Source organism: Cervus canadensis, chromosome 2 (genome assembly GCF_019320065.1).
Source record: "Cervus canadensis isolate Bull #8, Minnesota chromosome 2, ASM1932006v1, whole genome shotgun sequence".
NCBI classification, from domain to species: domain Eukaryota; kingdom Metazoa; phylum Chordata; class Mammalia; order Artiodactyla; family Cervidae; genus Cervus; species Cervus canadensis.
The window spans coordinates 83,593,175-83,612,689 of record NC_057387.1 but is presented as its reverse complement, the minus strand read 5'-3'; the positions used below and the strand labels follow the sequence as shown (position 1 = coordinate 83,612,689).

The 19,515-nt window shown below is 42.4% G+C and overlaps 1 long non-coding RNA gene across 1 annotated transcript in view; it reads left to right on the top strand.

Moving 5' to 3' along the window:
• Nucleotides 1-12,683, top strand: part of LOC122436908 — a 273,990-nt gene extending 261,307 nt beyond the window's left edge. The window contains exons 10-11 of the long non-coding RNA XR_006268152.1: nucleotides 10,060-10,180; nucleotides 12,629-12,683. This is a non-coding gene — a long non-coding RNA (uncharacterized LOC122436908). The remainder of the gene's footprint in view (nucleotides 1-10,059; nucleotides 10,181-12,628) is intronic.
• Nucleotides 12,684-19,515: the final 6,832 nt, after the last annotated feature.

Genomic DNA, 19,515 nt, shown 5'->3' with positions numbered 1-19,515 from the left:
CATCGTTAACTTCATTACCATGGCTGAGAGTCATTGATCACTTATTTTGAGCCAGGAATTTTGCTAACTATTCTACATGATTTATATCACTGAATTCCCTAATGATCTGCTATGAGAAGTATAATGTTTTCATTAATTTTTTTTTTCTTAGAGCAGTTTAAGGTTCATGACAGAATTGACAGACAGTACTAAGATGTCTTAGGCACCACCTGTCCCCATATATGCATAGCCTACCTCGTTACAAACATTGCCCACCAGAGTATTATGTTTGTTTTAGTTGATGAACCTACATTAACACATCATGCATGTGTACTAAGTTGCTTCAGTGGTGTCTGACTTCTGTGTGACCCTATGGGCTGTAGCCTGCCAAACACCTCTGTCCATGGGATTATCTAGGCAAGAATAATGGAGTGAGTTGCTATGCCCTCCTCCAGGGGATCTTCCGCATGCAAAGATCAAACCTTGGTCTCTTATTTTTCTTGCATTGGCAGGCAGATTCTTTACTGCTAACAACACCTTGGAAGCCCCTTCACACATTATGAAAGTGAAAGAAAGTGAAAGTGAAGTCTCTCAGTCGTGTCCGACTCTTTGCGACCCCATGGACGGTAGCCTACCAGGCTCCGCCGTCCATGGGATTTTCCAAACAAGAATACTGAAATGGGCTGCCATTTCCTTCTCCAGGGGATCTTCCCAACCCAGGAATCAAACCCAGGTCTCCTGCATTGCAGACAGATGCAATCATAATTACCCCCAAATCCATACTTTACCCTTGGTACTGTACATTCTCTGGATCTGAACAAATGTATAATGACATATATCCATCATTATAACATTGTACATAAGTACTTCCACTGCCTTAAAAATCCTCTGTGCTCTACCTATTCATCCTCCCTGCCCCTTCCCAACTTCTGGCAACCACTAATATTTCTGTCTCCACAGTCTTGCCTTTCCTAGAATATCCTATAGTTGGAATCATAAAGTATGTAGCCTTTTCAGATTGACTTCTTTCCCTTAGAAATTATGCATTTAAGTTTCCTTTTCATCACTTTTAGGGCTGAATAATAGTTCATTGTCTAGATGTACTATAGTTTATTTATCCATTCACCTACTGAAGTGTATCTTTGTTGCTTCCAAGTTTTGGCAATTGTAAGTAAAGCTGCTATAAACATCTGTGTGTAGGTTTTTCTTTAGACATAAATTTTCAATGATTATTACCTCCAGATCAAATGGTGAAATATATTTAGCTTTGTAAGAAATTGCCAAACTCTTGCAAAGTGACTGTACTATTTTGCATTTTCACCAGCGGTGGATGAGAGTTCCAGTTGCTCCATTTTCTTGCCAGCACTTCCTGTTGTCAGCGTTCAGGATTTTGGCCATTCTTATAGGTATGTAGTGGTATATCAATTTCTTTAAGTTGAATTGCCTGTTGACATATGACAGAGAGCTATTTTCATATGTTTATTTGCCATCTGTATATCTTCTTTGTGAGATATCTGTCAAGCTCTTAGCTAACTTTTAATCAAGTTGTTTGATTTCCTGTCACTGAATTTTAAGAGTTCTTTATATATTTTGGATAACAGTCCTTTATCAGATGTCATCTGCAAATATTTCCTCCTGCTCATGGGTTGTCTTCTCCTTCTCTTGATATTGTCTTTCACAGAGCAGGAGTTTTTAATTTCAGTGAAGATCAGTTTAATGATTATTTCTTTCATGAATCACATGTTATATCTAAAAAGGCACCATCTATGCATCATTCTTTCCTATGGTATCTTCTGAGTCTCATACTTTAAAGTTTTACATATACGTCTGTAATCCATTTTGAGTTAACTTTTGTGAAGGGTATAAGGTCTCTGTCTACATTTGTGGGTTTTTTGTTTTTTGTGTTTTTTTTGCCTCAGTTCAGTTCAGTTCAGTTGCTCAGTCGTGTCCGACTCTTTGCGACCCCATGAATCGCAGCATGCCAGGCTTCCCTGTCCATCACCAACTCCTGGAGTTTTTTTGCCTATGTATGTCCAATTGTTCCAGCACCATTTCTATAAATGACTCTATTTACTCCATTGCATTGCCTTTGTTCTTTTGTCAACGATCAGTTGACTACATTTATGTGGGTCAATCTCTGGGCTCTCCAGTCTGTCCATTGAGCTATTTGTCTGTTTTTTCACCAACCCCACACCATCTTGATTACTATGGCTTTATATAGTGAGTCTTGAAGTTGGATAGTTTTAGTCCTCCAATTTTGTTTTACCCAACTTTGTTGGCTAGTTGAGGCTTTTGTCTCTACACATAAAGTTTAGAATTAGTTTGACAATATCCGTGAAATAACTTGCTAAGGGTTTGGTTGGGATTACATTGAATCCATAGATCAAGTTGTAAAGAACAGACATTATAATACCGATCTTCCTATGCATATATCTAGTTTTTCTTTAATTTTTTTAATCAGAGATTTTTAGTCTTAATCACATGAATCTTGTACACATTTTGTTAGATTTATACCTAAGTTTTTAACATTTGGGGGCTTTAATGTAAATGATATTGTATTTTTACTTTCAAATTCCATTTGTTCATCACTGATACTTGTATAAGCAACTGACCTTTGTATATTGATCTGTACAGTAAGTGATCTTGTAAAAATCACTTATTAGTTTCAGGAGTTTTTTAGCAATTCAGATTTTCTTAGATGACCATATCATCTTTAGACAAATATAGTTTTATTTTTCTTTTCGCAGGTCTGCATACTCGTTATTTTATTTTTCTTTTTCATGTTAGTGCATTAGCTGGAACTTCCAGTGTGATGTTGAAAGGAGTGGTGAGGGGCATCCTTGTCTTGTACCCAATCTTAGTGTGAAAGCTTGGAGTTTTTCATCATGTGTGATGTTAGCTGTGGGTTTTTTGAAGATATTCTTTATCAAGTCAAGGAAGTTCTTCTTTATTCATAATTCACTAAGAGTTTTTACTATGAATGGTCGTTGGATGTGTTTTCTGCATCTATTGATATGATCATGTGATCAAGTGACTTTTTTTCCCCCTTAGCCTGTTGATGTAATGGACTACTTGAACTGATTTTCTAATTTTCGACCAGCCTTACTTACCTGGGATAAATCCCACTTGGTTGTGGTATATAATTCTTTTTAAATATTGTTGGATTTAATTTGCTAATATTTTGAAGAGTTTTGCATCTATGTTCATGAGAGATAGTTGGTCTGTAGATTTCTTTTCTCACAATGTCTTTGTCTGTTTTTGGTATTAGGATAATGCTGACCTCATAGAATGGGTTAGGAAGTATACCTTTGACTTCTATACTTTCAAAAAGATTATAGAGATTTGGTGTAACTTTTAAAAAATGTTTGGTAGAATTCACCACTGAACCCATTTGGCCTTGGTGCTTTCTGTCTTGGAAGGTTATTAACTGATCTATTAGGATTAATAATTTCTTTAATAGACACAGGCCTGTTCAGATTATCTATTTCTTCTCATGCAAGTTTTAGCAAATTATGTCCTTCATGGAATTGGTTAATTTTACCTAAATTATCGAATTTGTAGGTATAGAGTTGTTTATAGTATTCCTTTATTTCCCTGTGACAGCCATAGGATCTGTAGTGATTGTATCAGGAGGTACAAATTTTAATTCCTATTTTGTGGATAAGGAATGAGAGCTAAGAAGATTACTTGATATGCCCAGGGTCACATAGCTAATCAAAGTGAAAGCTGGTGTTCTAACCCCAGACTGTACAACCTAAGGCTGGAACATTCAGTCTCAGCAACCCTTACTTCCCAGAGATTGGTGGCAAGGCAGTTCTGGGAACATAGGTACCTGGTATGGTATTTAGCCAAGGAGATTAAAGAGACTCATTCATTTTTCATGGCCTGCCTCAAAATTCTCCTGGATGTAGATAGCAGACCCAGCCCTCCTCTTTGTACCTCCTTGGCCTATGAAGGCATTTATAAGAGTTTGAGCTCCTTTGAGGTAATGAGAGGACATGATGCCGAAAAGGAAAATATTTTGATGCCAGACAGAGCTGGATTTAAATGATGGCTCAAAATTTAACTAATTCTATGAAGATGGGACAGAAAACTCTAAATTTTAGTTTCCTCATGTATAAAATGGGTAAAATTTCATTTGTTTCACAGGATTGTGATACGTGTTAACTAGGAAAATTTGGCCTGCATTCAGGCATCTAGTATTTTTTGAGCATTTATTATGTGCAGAGGCCATTAGGAACTTGCTCAGTGCCCATTACTATCCTTTCAGGACAGGGATTATATATTCCACGCTCTTCATCCCCATGACCCAGGAGACAGCCTAGGATAGGACATGTTCTCATTAAATGGCAAGCATACAATGTTTACATAAATTAACAAATAAATAAAATGTAAGTCAGAACTCCGTGACATGACATATACAGCCCACCTGGTTTATCTTTGTGGCCCCATGCGCCCTCCAGCTACACATGATTGGCAGCTGGAGGGTAGGGGTGTAACTGGTATTCGGCGAGCAAACCATGTCTTTCCATGTCTCAGCATCAACCCAGTTCTCAAATAATTCTCAGGCTTGAATGCCTGCCACACCCTTTTTGTCCACCTGGCAAGTTACTCAGTATCTTAGTTTAACCTAATGGAAAATTCAGAATAAATCTGCTTCTTCTCTGCATGCCAGCTTTTCAAATAATTGAAATCATTCTCCATGACTCCCTTCCTTATCCTATCCTTCCAGGTCATATTTTCTTCCTGTTCCCAATAATTCTTGTAGGTGATGGTCTGCATTCCATGGTATCTTCGGTCCTCCCCACTTAGCCAGTTGCCTCTTAGTCATTGTCTTGGGCTTCCCTGATGGCTCAGGCAGTAAAGAGTCTGTCTGCAATGAGGGAGACCCGGGTTCAATCCCTGAGTCAGGAAGAGCTTCTGGAGAAGGAAATGGCAACTCACTTCAGTATTCTTGCCTGGAAAATCCAATGGGCAGAAGAGCCTGGCGGGCTATGGTCCATTGGGTTGCGAGAGTCAGACACGACTGAGCAACTAACACATTCACTTCCACTTTCTTAACCGTTCTTTCACTGGCTATTTCTTGAGCACCTCCTAGATGTAAGACAAAATAGGTTTTGTCACAAGACAAAAAATTTGTGAAGCTTATATTCTATTAAGGAGCTGGACCACAAACAAATAAAAATTGAATTTATATATTGTCTGTAGATGCATCAGAAAGAAAAAGAAAATGAGCAGGTGAGGAGAGAAGGGAGTGTGTGAAGATTATGGATGGGTGCACCTCTGAAGCGAGATGCTGAAGGAAATGAGGGTGCAAGCTGTGTGACTCTCTGGGGGAGGTGCCTTCCAGATGGAGAGAAGAGCTAGTATCCATGCCCTCAGGCAAGAGCAACTCTGTGTGTTTACGGGCAGTGCCGGGGGGCCCATGTGATGGAGCAGAGAGAGTGGGGGAAAGCACAGCTGGAGATGAGTTCTAAGAGGAACCGAGGGCAGATTATGTAGGTCCTCCAGGACAATGAGAAGGACATTGTTTTAAGTGAGATGGAAATTTAACAGGACTTTACAAAGCTGAGTTTTAGGGGAGCAAGCATAGAAACAGAGAGACCTAGTCAGGGGTTATTGCAGTAACCACAGCAGGAGATGATGGTGACTGGAAACTGCAAATGCACTCGAACTCTGGATGTACTTTGAAAGCAGAGCCCACTGCATTTGTTAAAGGATCAAACGTGGGGCAGGAGACAGTATACCTCAGTCTCCCTCTTTATAAAATAGGGATAATATTTGTACTATGCAGTTGTTAAGCTTCACAGTAGATGCTCAAGAAATGTGAATTTTCTCTCTCAGCAACTCAGTTGGACCATTAATTATGGTAGATTATTTAAAGTCTGGGTAGAGAGGAGAGATGAGGAATTTCAAGTACCTGAGAGAAAGTGAAAGTGAAAGGCGCTCAGTCATGTCCGACCCTTTGTGACCCCATGGACTATACAGTCCATGGAGTTCTCCAGGCCAGAATACTGGAGTGGGTAGCCTTTCCCTTCTCCAGGGGATCTTCCCAACCCAGGAATTGAACCCAAGTCTCCCTAATTGCAGGCGGATTCTTTACCAGCTGAGCCACAAGGGAAGCCCAAGAATACTGGAGTGGGTAGCCTATCCCTTCTCCTGTGGATCTTCCCGACCCAGGAATCAAACCAGGGTTTCCTGCATTGCAGGCCAATTTTTTACCAACTGAGCTATAAGGGAAGCCACCTGTGGGACCCTAAAAGGGAGAGGTACCATGGGAAACACATAGTGCATGATTTAGAATATAGTTCAGGGTGAAAGTTTGGGAGATGTCTTTGAGTATGTAGCCCTGAAACCACAGGAGTAAGTTAAGAATAGAGTGCTTTCCATTACCATAGTAATACTGTGCAATATTCATGGGACTAATATATACTTTAAAGAGGAAATCACAGCATTGTTAGAAGCAGAATGAAAAATATGGTATCATATGAAATGAGGGAATAATTTTTTTCTGGAATATTGGGCTAAGAGAAGCCAGGAAAAATGAGCTGACATATTGGTATAGTTTCTTGGAAATATACCTTAAAGGGAACCGAGCATCTCCATGGTTGTTAGTAATCAAGGTAGGGAAGACAGTTTAGGCAACATGCCTGTAAATCAAAGAGGCTTGAGTCTTCATCCAGGCCTTCCCCCTACACTATATTATCAGTTTTTTAACAATAGCCATGGAATTATTATCGGTTTGATTGGCTGATAGCACCTGTGGTTGCTCAGATCTGGATTCTGCATCTATGGGCATGCTGGCTTTGCACAGATCTGTGGTCCACGGGAGCCACCAGGGACACGTGATAAATTCCATGCAACCATTTGTGTATTGCAAAGGCTCGTCCCCTCTCTTACTGGTTTATTGGTATTTCTCCATCTGCCCCAGGTACCTGAGAATCAACAGAACTGGGCTCCTTCCTGACTCTATCATCACCTAGTGGTATCTGTGTGTTGAGATGATTGATCTGATCTGCACACTTGCACAATCATGTGTCGTTCTGGCCCCACACTGTGAGAAGGTCACAAATACACTATGATTCCAGAAGAGTGTGTCAGGATGAAACAGAGGGGATGTGTGGCTGGAAAATGATGTATAAGGATGAACTGAAAGAGATAGTGGGTTTTTTTTGTTTGTTTGTTTTTTCGTTTTTTTTTTTTTTTTCATGGGGGATAGGAGATTCAAATAGGATGTGTCTTCAAACACTTTAAGGGCAACTATTTGGGAGAGAAATTGATTTATTCCAATTTCATATTGACTAATATAGGGATGGATCAAAGAGATATATTTTGGTTCATTGTCATAAAAGGTATTTCTAATAACATTACCATCCAACTGTAAAATGAGCTGCCTTTGGAGGAGGATGACTGAAGGAACCAACCTTTTTAGCTTGGATTCAAGCATTGGATCTGACATTGGACTAGATGAATAACACCTTCTGGCCTCCTCCTCCCTTCTTCTCATTATCTCCTCTTCCTATCTCTGTGGTCCTCTCACTTAACCTCAGAGGAACAAACCTATCTGGACTTTAATTGTGTTGGTCTAAAAGTTCATTCAAAATGAACTTTTTGGCCAACTCATTACTAAGTGGGAGTCAAAGGGGGCCCTTTGTCTGTAAGACTCAAACTTTCAAAGTCAAAGGGGCCCCTTTGTCTGCAAGATTTATACTTTCAGTTTGATCCAAGATGTTCATAACTTTTTTTGAGTGATTAATAGGGAAGGCAAATACTTTTCATTCCTCAGGGCTACCAATGAATGTGTGTTAAGTGACCTCATCTGGGCATCAAATGGCACCCTACCCACTGAAGGTTACTTCTCCTTGGTTGGCCCCAGGTCAAGGTTTGATCCTGTTTGCTTTGAGGGGAGGAATGTGAAGCATGCCCTCTGTGAAAGCCCAGAACAGATGTTATGTTTTCTTTTTATGACTGGCTTTGCTAACTGGTTTGTGAGCTGGGCCCTTGGAAGTCAAACCAGGCTTGACCAGGGCTGTTAATGAAGAGATGATCAGGTCCCTCAGACAAAGGGGGAAAGTCCAGAGGATAAGATGTAGGAAGGTGGACTGTTCTAGAAGCTGGGGGAATATACAGGAGTCTCAAAACCAAAAAGAATCTAACAGGCCCAACAGTTTGACCCCTTGATTTTACAGATGAGGAAACTGAAGGGCAGAGAGACAGGGACTTCCTTGAAGTCATGCAGAAAAGCAAACCCATGAGGACTAGGATGGGGGCAAAGCAAGAGAGGCCCCTGCACAACCGTGAGGGATTCCTCCTGAAATTTTCATTTGCCTCAATCCTGAACCCTGTACCACCTAAGCTACAGAACTCACCTGCCACACTCAAAGTCCCTCCAAAGAGCTTCTAATCATGGAAGTGACCATGCTTTCTTGCAGATGATTCTATCCCAGTTAGACTAAAGAAGGACCCCTGACCATAGGCGGCCAATACAGTCTGGCGAGCATCTTAAGGTAGTCTAGTGTGGGCAGTTGTCCCATGGGCCTAAAGTGATTTAACAATCAGATTCTCTCTTGGGACGTTGAATCAGCAATAAGAGGAGACAGTCTTTAGTGGTTGAGAGAGAAAGTCAAGGGCATTCTTGCTCCTCAGTTCTGTTACTTTCATTGTTCTCTATCCATTCTTGTGATGGGAAGGGAGAGCAGAAAGACCAGTCCTATGCCTCTCCCAATTTCTTCCTGTCGCTAAAGGGTATACCTCTTGTGCCACTGTTCAGACTCTGCACTGCTGTGGGGAATACCTGCCTCCCAATCATCCATTTAACAAATAGTGATTGTTGGGTACAGAGGTTATTAACATTTGGCAATTAAGCATAAGTGCTTCCACCTTAGCAGAGAGACAGATACAAAAGAGATAATAATAGTACCATTTGATGAATATTAACAAAGGAGAAAAGCAACATATTGTTGGGGCACCAGGAAAAGGTTCATAACCCTTCTAGTAGAACTAGGAGTAAGTACAAAGAAGACTTCCCTAAGGAGGTGTTGCCTGCACCGAGTTCTCAGCAATGGGCAGGATTTTGCCATGTGAAGAGTAAGAATAAAGCATTCTAGACCTGATCAAGGTACAGTACATGCATGCATGCTAAGTCACTTCAGTTGTGTCCTACTCTTTGCAACCCTATGGCCCATATAGCCTGCCAGGCTCCTCTGTACAAGGGATTCTCCAGGCAAAAATACTGCAGTGGGTTGCCATGCCCTCCTCCAGGGGCAAGGTACAGTAAGTCCCCTGCATATGAATGCGTTCTATTCTGAGAACTCATTTTTAAGTTGAATTTGTTCATATAAGTCCAACAAAGTTAGCCTAGGTACCCAACTAACACAATCAGTTATATAGTACTGAACTGTAATAGGTTTGTAATACTTTCCACATAAATAACATGTAAACAATAGACAAACACAAAAACTAAGAAAACATTTTCAATCTTACAGTACAGTACCTTGGAAAGTACAGTAGTACAGTACAACAGCTGATATACAGGGGCTGGGATTCAGTGAACAGGCAAGAAGAGTTACTGCCTGGAGGAGGGAGAGGAGGTAGGAAATGATAGAGCTGAAGGATCATCAACAATAGGAGACAGAGTGGGGGTGGCAACCTGCAGTTTCATTCATGCCTGATGTTGATGGAATGTACATTCACATTTATGAGCGTTCAAAGCTTGAAGGTTCACGTGTAGGAGACTCTGTACAGAGCTGAGGACCAGCATGGCACGTATGGAGGGACTGAGAGCAGCTGGCCAGCTGTGTGAATTTCAAGTCAGCAGGGCAGAGCAAGCGGAGGAGGCTGATCCTTGTAAGCCAGGCTGAGGAGCTTGGATTTCACACACCAGGGGAACTCTCTTCCTCTGGTAATCCAAGACTACACTCAGTGCCAAGGCAAGCTTTCCTTGGACCACAGAGGATTTTACAGAATTCTGAGTCTGAATGCCTTTAGACTGTGATGTCTCGGTATGCCATAATCCCTACTGCTCCCCGTTGCCTTTCCATGGTCCTGGCACTCATGTCTATTTCCTTCTACCTTCTGTAGGCTCTGAGGACATGATCCCTGCTCTGGATGCTGGAGAATCTCTGAAGAATTTTTGGCAGGCATAATCAGGCCTCTGCTTTACAAATGTGGATGAGGGCTTTTAGGGGCCCTCTGGAGGCAAGTAAGTCCTTTGGAGGCCATTGTAATAATCCAGGCAAAAGATGTCAAGGGCCTGGAAATATGCCACAGAGGAGGATACAATAGGCATTGAGTGATGGCCCCTCCAGCCACTCGTGGGTATTTTGGAGGCTTGGGGAAGTGTAGGAGATGAGTCAGCTATTCTATGCCAAGCACCACTTTACAAGACAGAATGCTGTGACAGTCCTAACCTGCTGGGTTCCTCCTATGTCATAGAGGCTTAACATCCATCACCTCTTGCCAAGATCCCAACAATCCTGTGAGCTACTGCCCCTCTCTCACCATCCCATGAAGGCTCAGAGAGATGAAGTGTCTCCCATGAAGGGTCCTTGCTAAGTGATTGGTCAGGAATAAAGCCAGGACTTGCTTTACTCACATGCTCACATGCTGCCTGGTAGGTTTGTCTGGACACTGTTGGAGCCCAGAAGCTATGAAAGCAGCATCTTTGGGAGCCGACCCAGCAGAGAATTAAAACGGACTTAGGTTGGCTTCCCTGTTGGCTCAGATGGTAAAGAACTGGCCTGCAATGTGGGAGATTCAGGTTTGATCCCTGCATCTAGAAGATCCCTTGGAGAAGACACTGGCTACTCCAGTATTCTTGCCTGGAGAATTCCATGGACATAGGAACCTGGCAGACTACAGTCCATGGGGTTGCGAAAGAGTCAGACATGACTAAGAGTGACTAATGCTTTCACTTTCAATTCACTTGGGAGCCACACGACTGAGAAAAAAAGAACTGAGGGTAGACTACACAAGAGGACAAGCTGAAATGTGCGTTTGGTGTCTGTGTATTTGGCTTGGCAAAGCCCAGCTCTGTCTCTCTCAGAAAAGAAGTGAATATCTAAGTGCATTGACCTGTTAGCACACAAATGCCAAAACCACAGTAGGTGTTGTTCTTTGGGTCCATTGGCCACGAGAAGTGTGAAGGGGAGACCTGGCTGGAAAGGATCCTTCTGGAAGGGTCCCAGATGCCCTGGCCTGGGAACTCCTGTCCCCAGCTCTGTTGTTTCTTTAGAAAACACTCCTTTAGCCCTAAAAGTCCTACCTACAGACTCAAGCACCCCCTCTAAGTCAGTTCTCTCGAAGTATGGTTCTCAGACTGGCAGCAGCTTCATCACCTGGGAACTGGTTAGAAATGCAAATTATCAGGCCCCACACAAACATCCCGAGTCAGAAACCAGAGGGTAGCACAGGGCCAGTGCTCTGTATTTCACCAAACCCACTAGGGGCTTCTGATGTGAGCCCAAGTTTGAGAACCCCTGCCATAGGTGATAATGCGATGATGTGAATGTTTTACTGGCTGCTTTAGTGTATCTCATGTACTTTTCCTGCAATGTCCCGGGCTTTCTTCAAATGAATAAACACTTTCTGCCGCATCACTTTGAGTCCAGCAGAATCCCAGTGTAGCCAGTTAAAGAGTGGGCATGGACAGGTAGACCAATGGTTGGTTCAAATTCAAATCCCATTCTGGCTTGTTTTGTTTTGATGTTGCTTGATCTGATCTTGGCTTCAATGGTAGCTCCTCAGGGAAGGCTTTCCAGCTTTCCCAGGCTAGGTTAGAGGCTTCTGTCATATTTTCCAGGAGTACCCCAAGTTTCTGCTCATCATCCCAGTACTCATCCATCAGTATGTGTGACAATCACCTGTTTAATAAATAAGTGTCTTTTCTTCCACCTCACTCCAAGTCCAGTGATGGTGGAGCCTGTAGGTTTCCTGTGCATCCTCATGTCCCTATGGTAGAGTGGAGGAACACAGAGCAAAGATGTGTTCAGTTAACGGAACACCAAGCTCACCTGGAGGTCTTGTATAGTGGTTCCCTCAGGCTGGATTGTCTCTCCCCAGCTCTAGCTGTGGCTTTTTTCTATCTTCTCATTCCAGCTTTAGCTACCAGATTACCATCTCCTGACTACCCAACCCAGTTTGTCTTGACCATCCCACTGCTCTGTCTTCAACTGACCACTGAATCACTATTTAACAGTCTATTTCATTATTTTATGTTCTGACTTCCTCATTCCCACTCCCCTAGAGCACAAGTTTCAAAATTAGGGGGCTGGTTTATCTAGTCAACTGTGTCCCCTAGCACATCAGATTCCCAGTAAATGATTTTCAGATGATACATGACTTTTTACTGACTCATTACTCAAACACGTATACATCTTCTATGTATGACCATTTCAGAGATGGAGAAAGATAAATCCAAGAAGAGTGCCAGTTGCCCAAGTCACATAGCCAGTGAGGAGCAGAACTGAACTAGAATCTATGGCTTCTGGCTTTTAAGCCCATCCTCTTTCCACCATATTGCTTACCTTTTTGCTTGACTAAAAAGTTTGGTATTTTTGGTCATCTCTATGTCTTGTTTGGAAAAATGCCTATTTAGATCTTCTGCCCATTTTTTAATTGTGCTATTTTTTTTTTTTTTTTTGATGTTGAGCATGAAGGCTTTGACTGTGGATCGCAAAAAACTGGAAAATTCTGAAAGAGATGGGAATACCAGACCACCTCACCTGCCTCCTGAGAAATCTGTATGCAGGTCAAGAAGCAACAGTTAGAACTGGACATGGAACAACAGACTGGTTCCAAATCGGGAAAGGAGTGTGTCGAGGCTGTATGTTGTCACCCTGCTTATTTAACTTATATGCAGAGTACATCATGAGAAATGCTGGGCTGGATAAAGCACAAGCTGGAATCAAGATTGCCAGGGGAAATATCAATAACCTCAAATATGCAGATGACACCACCCTTATGGCAGAAAGCGAAGAAGAACTAAAAACCCTCTTGATGAAAGTGAAAGAAGAGAGTGAATAAGTTGGCTTAAAACCCAACATTCAGAAAACTAAGATCATGGCATCTGGTCCCATCACTTTATGGCAAACAGATGGGGAAACAGTGGAAACAGTGACAGACTTTTATTTTCGGGGGCTCCAAAATCATTGGAAATGGTGACTGTAGCCATGAAATTAAAAGACACTTGCTCCTTGGAAGGAAAGTTATGACCAGCCTAGACAGCTTATTAAAAAGCAGAGACATTACTTTGCCAACAAAGGTCCATCTAGTCAAGGCTATGGTTTTTCCAGTGGTCATGTATGGCTGTGAGAGTTGGACTATAAAGAAAGCTGAGCACTGAAGAATTGATGCTTTTGAACTATGGTGTTGGAGAAGACTCTCAAGAGTCCCTTGGACTGCAAGGCGACCCAACCTAAAGGAAATCAGTCCTGAATATAAGTTTGGCCACCTGATGTGAAGAACTGACTCATTTGAAAAGACCCTGATGCTGGGAAAGATCAAAGGTTGGAAGAGAAGGGGACAACAGAGGATGAGATGGTTGGATAGCATCACTGACTCAATGGACATGAGTTTGAGTAAACTCTGGGACTTGGTGATGGACAGGGAGACCTGGTGTGCTGCAGTCCATGGGGTCTCAAAGAGTCGGACACGACTGAGCAACTGAACTGAACTGAAGGAAAGGATGCTCAACATCACTAATTATTAGAGAAATGCAAATCAAAACTACAATGAGGTATCACCTCACACCAGTCAAAAAGATCATCATCAAAAAATCCACAAACAATAAATGCTGGTGAGGGTGTGGAGAAAACGGATCCCTCCTACACTGTTGAAGGGAATGTAAACTGATACACTGGAGAACAGTATGGAGGTTCCTTTAAAAAACTAAAAATAAAAAATTTTAATGAAAAAAAAATAGAACCACTGTATGACCCAGCAATCCCACTCCTGGGCATATATATGGAGAAAACCATAATTTCAAGGGATACATTCACCCCAGTTTTCATTGAAGCACTATTTACAATATCCAGGACATGGAAGCAACTTAACTATCCATCAGTGGAGGAATGGATAAAGAAGATGTGGTACATATGTACAATGGAATATTGCTCAGCATAAAAGAAATGAAATTGTGTCATTTGCAGATATATGTGTAGACCTGCAGACTGTCATGCAGAGTGAAGAAATTCAGAAAGAAAAAAGAAAATGTTTATATTAACACATATATGTGAAATTTAGAAAAATGGTATGGATGAACCTATTTGCAAAGCAGAAACAGAGACACAGATGTAAAGAACTAAAGTATGAACACCAAGCAGGGAAGAAGGAGTGGGAAGAATTGGGAGATTGGGATTGACATATATACACTACTATGTATAAAATAGATAACTAATGAGACCCTACTGTATACCATAAGGAATTCTACACAGTGCTCTGTGGTGACCTCATTGGGAAGGAAATCTAAAAAAGTGGAGAGACATGTATACGGAGAGCTAATGCACTTTCCTGCACAGCAGAAACAATACAATATTGTAAAGCAACTGTGTGTGTGTGAGTGTGTGAGTGTATGTGAGAGTGTGTGAGAGTGTGTGTGTGTGTGTGAGTGTGTGTGTGAGAGTGTGAGTGTGTGTGTGTGAGTGTGTGTGAGAGTATGTGTGTGTGTGTGTGAGTATGTGTGTGTGTGAGTGTGTGTATGAGTGTGAGTGTGTGTGTGTGTGTGTGAGTGTGTGTGAGAGTGTGTGTGTGTGTTTCACTCAGCCATCTGACTCTTTGTGACCCCTTGGACTGCAGCCTGCCAGGCTCCTCTGTCCATGGTATTCTCCAGGCAAGAATACTGGAGTGGGTTGCTGTGCCCTCCTCCAGGGGATCTTCCCAACCCAGAAATCGAACTGGTCTCCCACATTGCAGGTGGATTCTTTACCATCAGAGCCAAAGCAACCATACTCCCATAATAAAAGAAAATGTTTGATATTTTTCCTGGAAGTTTTAGGGAGTGACTGAATTCTTGAACTTCAAGGAAGTATTAGAATGGGTTGTGTTTTTACTATATAAGGTAGGTCCCTCTCTCCCCTTCTTGCTACAGTGACTAATCTTATTTCAAAGGCATCTGCTTTTCCATCCATGGGTCATGAAGCCACTGCCACACACCATAAACCCATCATTGACATTTTCTCGCAGCTGTGTTAGTTGACAGCTCTGAATCATCAGCACTGTGAAGATGCCAGAACTGCTGGTGCTGTCAAAGCATATCAGGGGCAGAGGCCCTGCAGTCGCCAGTGGCTCCGCTGATGTACCTGTTCTATATAGAGGCCCCTCCCCCCTGCCTGGCTGCTGCAGATAGGAGCCAGGGGAGATGAAGGGGAGTCACTCCAGGAGGCAGATGATTTATGTCAGAGGATTAAACCTGATCCCATATCAAGTTCAAGATGTGCTCAATCAACCCAGAACCCCCAGAACCTCATTAGCTGTAGAGAAAGCCTCCCTGCTGTAACTTTGGACCAAAAAAAGAATACCCATGTTCACCGAAGTATCTTTGATAATGGCAAAAAAAAAAGAGTAGGGAATCATAATACCAATTCTGGTACGTTCACAGGAATATTAGGCAGCTACTAGAATCTGAGTTAAAAATAGATAGGCATAACTGAATTCTTATAATTAATTGGTTAAAAAATTAGGTTACAACATGTAATGTGCCAGATAAGCATATTTTTAGTGACATCTAGATGGATTGATGGACAAATAAATAGAAGGATTATAGATAGATATGGAGGAAAGTAGGTATATAGCTAGATGGACAGACACATGGATGAGAGAGACATGAAAGACTGGAAAGACCTACACCAGTATATTAATAGTGGTTATATCTGAATGGAGGTATTAAGAGTAATTTTTAAAATTGCTGACCTTTAGTTCCAGATTGCTGTTGTTATTGTTTGTTTGCTAAGTTGTATCCCACTCTTTGCAGGCCCATGGACTGCAGCACATCAGGCTCCTCTGTCCTCCACTATCTTCCAGAGTTTGCTCAAATTAATGTCCATTGAGTCTGTGATGCTATCTAACCATCTCATCCTCTACTTCCCCCTTCTCCTTTTGCCTTCCATCTTTCCCAGCATCAGGGTCTTTTCCAATGAGTTGGCTCTTCACATCAGGTGGCCAAAGGATTGGAGCTTCAGCTTCAGCATCAGTTCTTCCAATGAATATTTAGGATCGATTTCCCTTAGGACTGACTGGTTTGATCTCCTTGAAGTCCAAGGGACTCTCAAGAGTCTTCTCCAGCACCACGGTTCAAAAGCATCAATTTTCAGCACTCAGCCTTTGTTATGGTCCAACTCTCATATCCGTACATGACTACTGGAAAAACCATAGCTTTAGCTGTATGGACCTTTGTTGGCAAAGTGATGTCTCTGCTTCTTAATATTTAAGAGTAAATTTACATTGCTCTTGTCAACACATAGTTACTGACACCAACAATTATAGCATTCAGAGTCTAGAATTTATCTTTGACTTATGTTCCTCTCAATTCTTTCTGAGTGGAAGTTCATAGCATCCTTCCAACCATCCATCCAGAAAGCAGAATCTACTTGGGCTTCAGGATGGTATTTAAACAATAGCCCATGTTATTTTTATATCCATTTCATGTCTTTTCATGATTCTGGATTGCTTTGTTTTTTATTCCTTCTATAGACCTGGGAGCCCCTGTCTACACTCCACCTTGCCACCAGTTATTCTCCTGGTCAATTCCTACTAATGCTCCAAGACCTTCTTAAGAACTGCCTCTTCCTTTGTTGGTTCTTCCATCCCCTCCATGTACCACCTGTGTTTTCCCATTGCACTTTACTCCCATTGTATTTTACTCTGTTTGAAACTTTCCCAATCTGTATGGTTATTATCCATATGCTTGCTGTCAGACTCTGTGTTCATTGATAATCCACCTCACTTCTACCTCTGCATCAGGGCCTGATTGCCTAATAAAAACTCTTCTGCTTCTCCTGCAAGTATGTACCCATCAGTCTAAAAGGCAGCTTGGCTAACAACCTTGATGCCATTCACTTAATCGAGAGGCATTTACTGAGCATTTCCTATATGTCAATTATAGAGATTAACAAGGTCCTCTCCCTCCAGAGGCTCACAGCCAGGTAGGAGAGCCAGACATGGGCACATAAAAATGAACCAAAAGCTTCTACCAGAGGATGTCAGTGTCCTATTACAGCCTAGACAGCGTGTCTTCTTGGAGTTCAAGAGACTCCTGCTGGCTGTATGGACAGGAAAGGACTTCCCAGGGGAGGTAGGGTTAGAACAAGGAGTTCAAAGAAGAGAAGGATTCAGACAAAGAGATGCATTTCAGATGGAGGATCTAGTGTGGCAAAGATGCAGAGGTCGTGGGCTCCTGGTGTGTTCATGGGGCGTACAGATTGTCAGAGTGGGAAGACATCAGACTTAATTCAGCCCTGGGGGCTGTATCTAGCTGATACCAAACAGGGGCGGTGTGATTTCTCTGAGCTCCAATTTCCTCACCTGTAAACAGGATGTTATATTACCTGTTTTATCTGCTGCGCAGGGAAGTTGGGAGAATCAAATAAGACCATATACTGTTTGGAAGCACTTTGTAAGTTATAAAGCAATACACTCATGGAAATCAAAGAATAATAAAAATCAACAATATAGCTAGAAAAAAGGAGCTGGGGAAAGAAGGGAAATGCTGACGTATGTTAGAAATATTTAAGGCAGGGTTTGGGGAAGGCCTACAAGATTCTGGATTTGTTTTTCCATTTGGATCTCATCATCCCCAGTTTCACTTCTGTGAATTCTTCCTCATCAATCTAGCCCCTCAGCCCCAGGCCCCAGTCTGGATTAGGTGCCTATCTCTGCATTCCTAATCCCACTTAACTGGCAGAACAGCCTTTTAATTTCTGTTAATATATCTGTCTTCCTGACCAGGCTGAGAGTTCACTGATAGCAGATACCATTCCTTATTCATTTTATATCCTCAGTGCAGGGCACCTAGTGGGCAAGCAGTAACTGGGTGCTAGGGATGACTCTCCTAGTGGCTATAAGTCATGAAGCTCCAGGTGGCAGTCATTTTGCTAAGCACTTTTAAGAATTTGCCCATCCCTGCAACAACCCTGGGAAACAGGTCTTATTCCCATTTTATACATAGAAGTAGTGAGTCTTGGGAAGCAAAATAACTCAATTATGTTTGCCCAATCTGTGAGCATTGGAATCAGCAGTTAAGCTTCAGAGTGCTATACCTTTCTTGTGAATTCATTTACTCACTCATTCCATCCATAATGATCATATGTCTACCATGTGCCAGGAAACAGTCCAAGCTGAAGAGGGATAAACAGGACCTGGAAGAAGGGATACACAGGATGTCAGATCATCCCGTTCTTGTTAAAAAATGTGAAACTGTTGTTGTTCAGTCGCTGAAGTCATGTCCGACTCTGCAACCCCATGGACTGCAGCACGCCAGTCTTCCCTGTTCTTCACTATCTCCTGGAGTTTGATGAAACTCATGTCTATTGGTGATGCCATCCAACCATCTTATCCTTTGTCATCACCTTCTCCTCCTGCCCTCAATCTTTCCCAGCATCAGGGTCTTTTCCAATGAGTCGGCTCTTCGCATCAGGTGGCCAAAGTATTGGAAACAGATGAGGGACCAAAGCACAGAGCATCCCAGAGGTGTGGACAATTTGGCTTGGGTCGGGGTGGAGGAGGCCTGCCCCAGAGGAGAAAGGGAGGCAAAGCCATTCTGTTCAGGCAGAGGAAGAGCCAAGTGTAAGGACAATAAGGTGGAAAGCAGCAGGTCTAGTGTGAATGTTTCAGGAAGTCTTCCTGACTAGACAGTGTGCTTCTTGAGGGTAGAAACCATGTCTTAACTCCATTTTCATAACCTTGCACAGCAAGTGTCCCCAACCACCCCTCCCCCTGCCACTGGGCCACACAGCAGGAGGTAGCAGCAGGCAAGTGAGCGAAGCTTCATCTATAGCTCCCGTGGCTTCCCATTGCTCAGAGTACCACCCGAACCATTACCCCCGCTGGGTCCATGGAAGAACTCTCTTCCACAAAACTGGTCCCTGGTGCTGAAAAGGTTAGGGACTGCTGAGACACAGTGCCTGGAACTGTGAAAGTTTGGTGAATGAATGATACTGGCTTCTACATTTAAAAGAAAAAAGAGTAAACTTCACATTTCGGGAAGACATGGGAAGGCTGAATGGGAAGATGACTCCAACTTGCAAGGGGCAGCCAAGGATGACCAGAAGTCAGAGAACTCACATGCTTACCAAGAACCTCTTAGTTGGTTCCAAAGATCTCCAGGCCCCCACCTCAAACCTACTCTCCTGTTAACAAAAAGCAAAAACAAGCCCTTGTCTAGGGTACTGTGGCTTTTGCAAGTTGCTAGGATATCAATATATTTACCCACAACCGCAGACGTTTGGCTCAAGAACAGCCCACTCGAGCCTCACATGAGGCGAGATCATGAGGATTCAATCTATGTGAGTTCCTGAGGGGCCTTTGAAATCAGCCAGGGAGTTG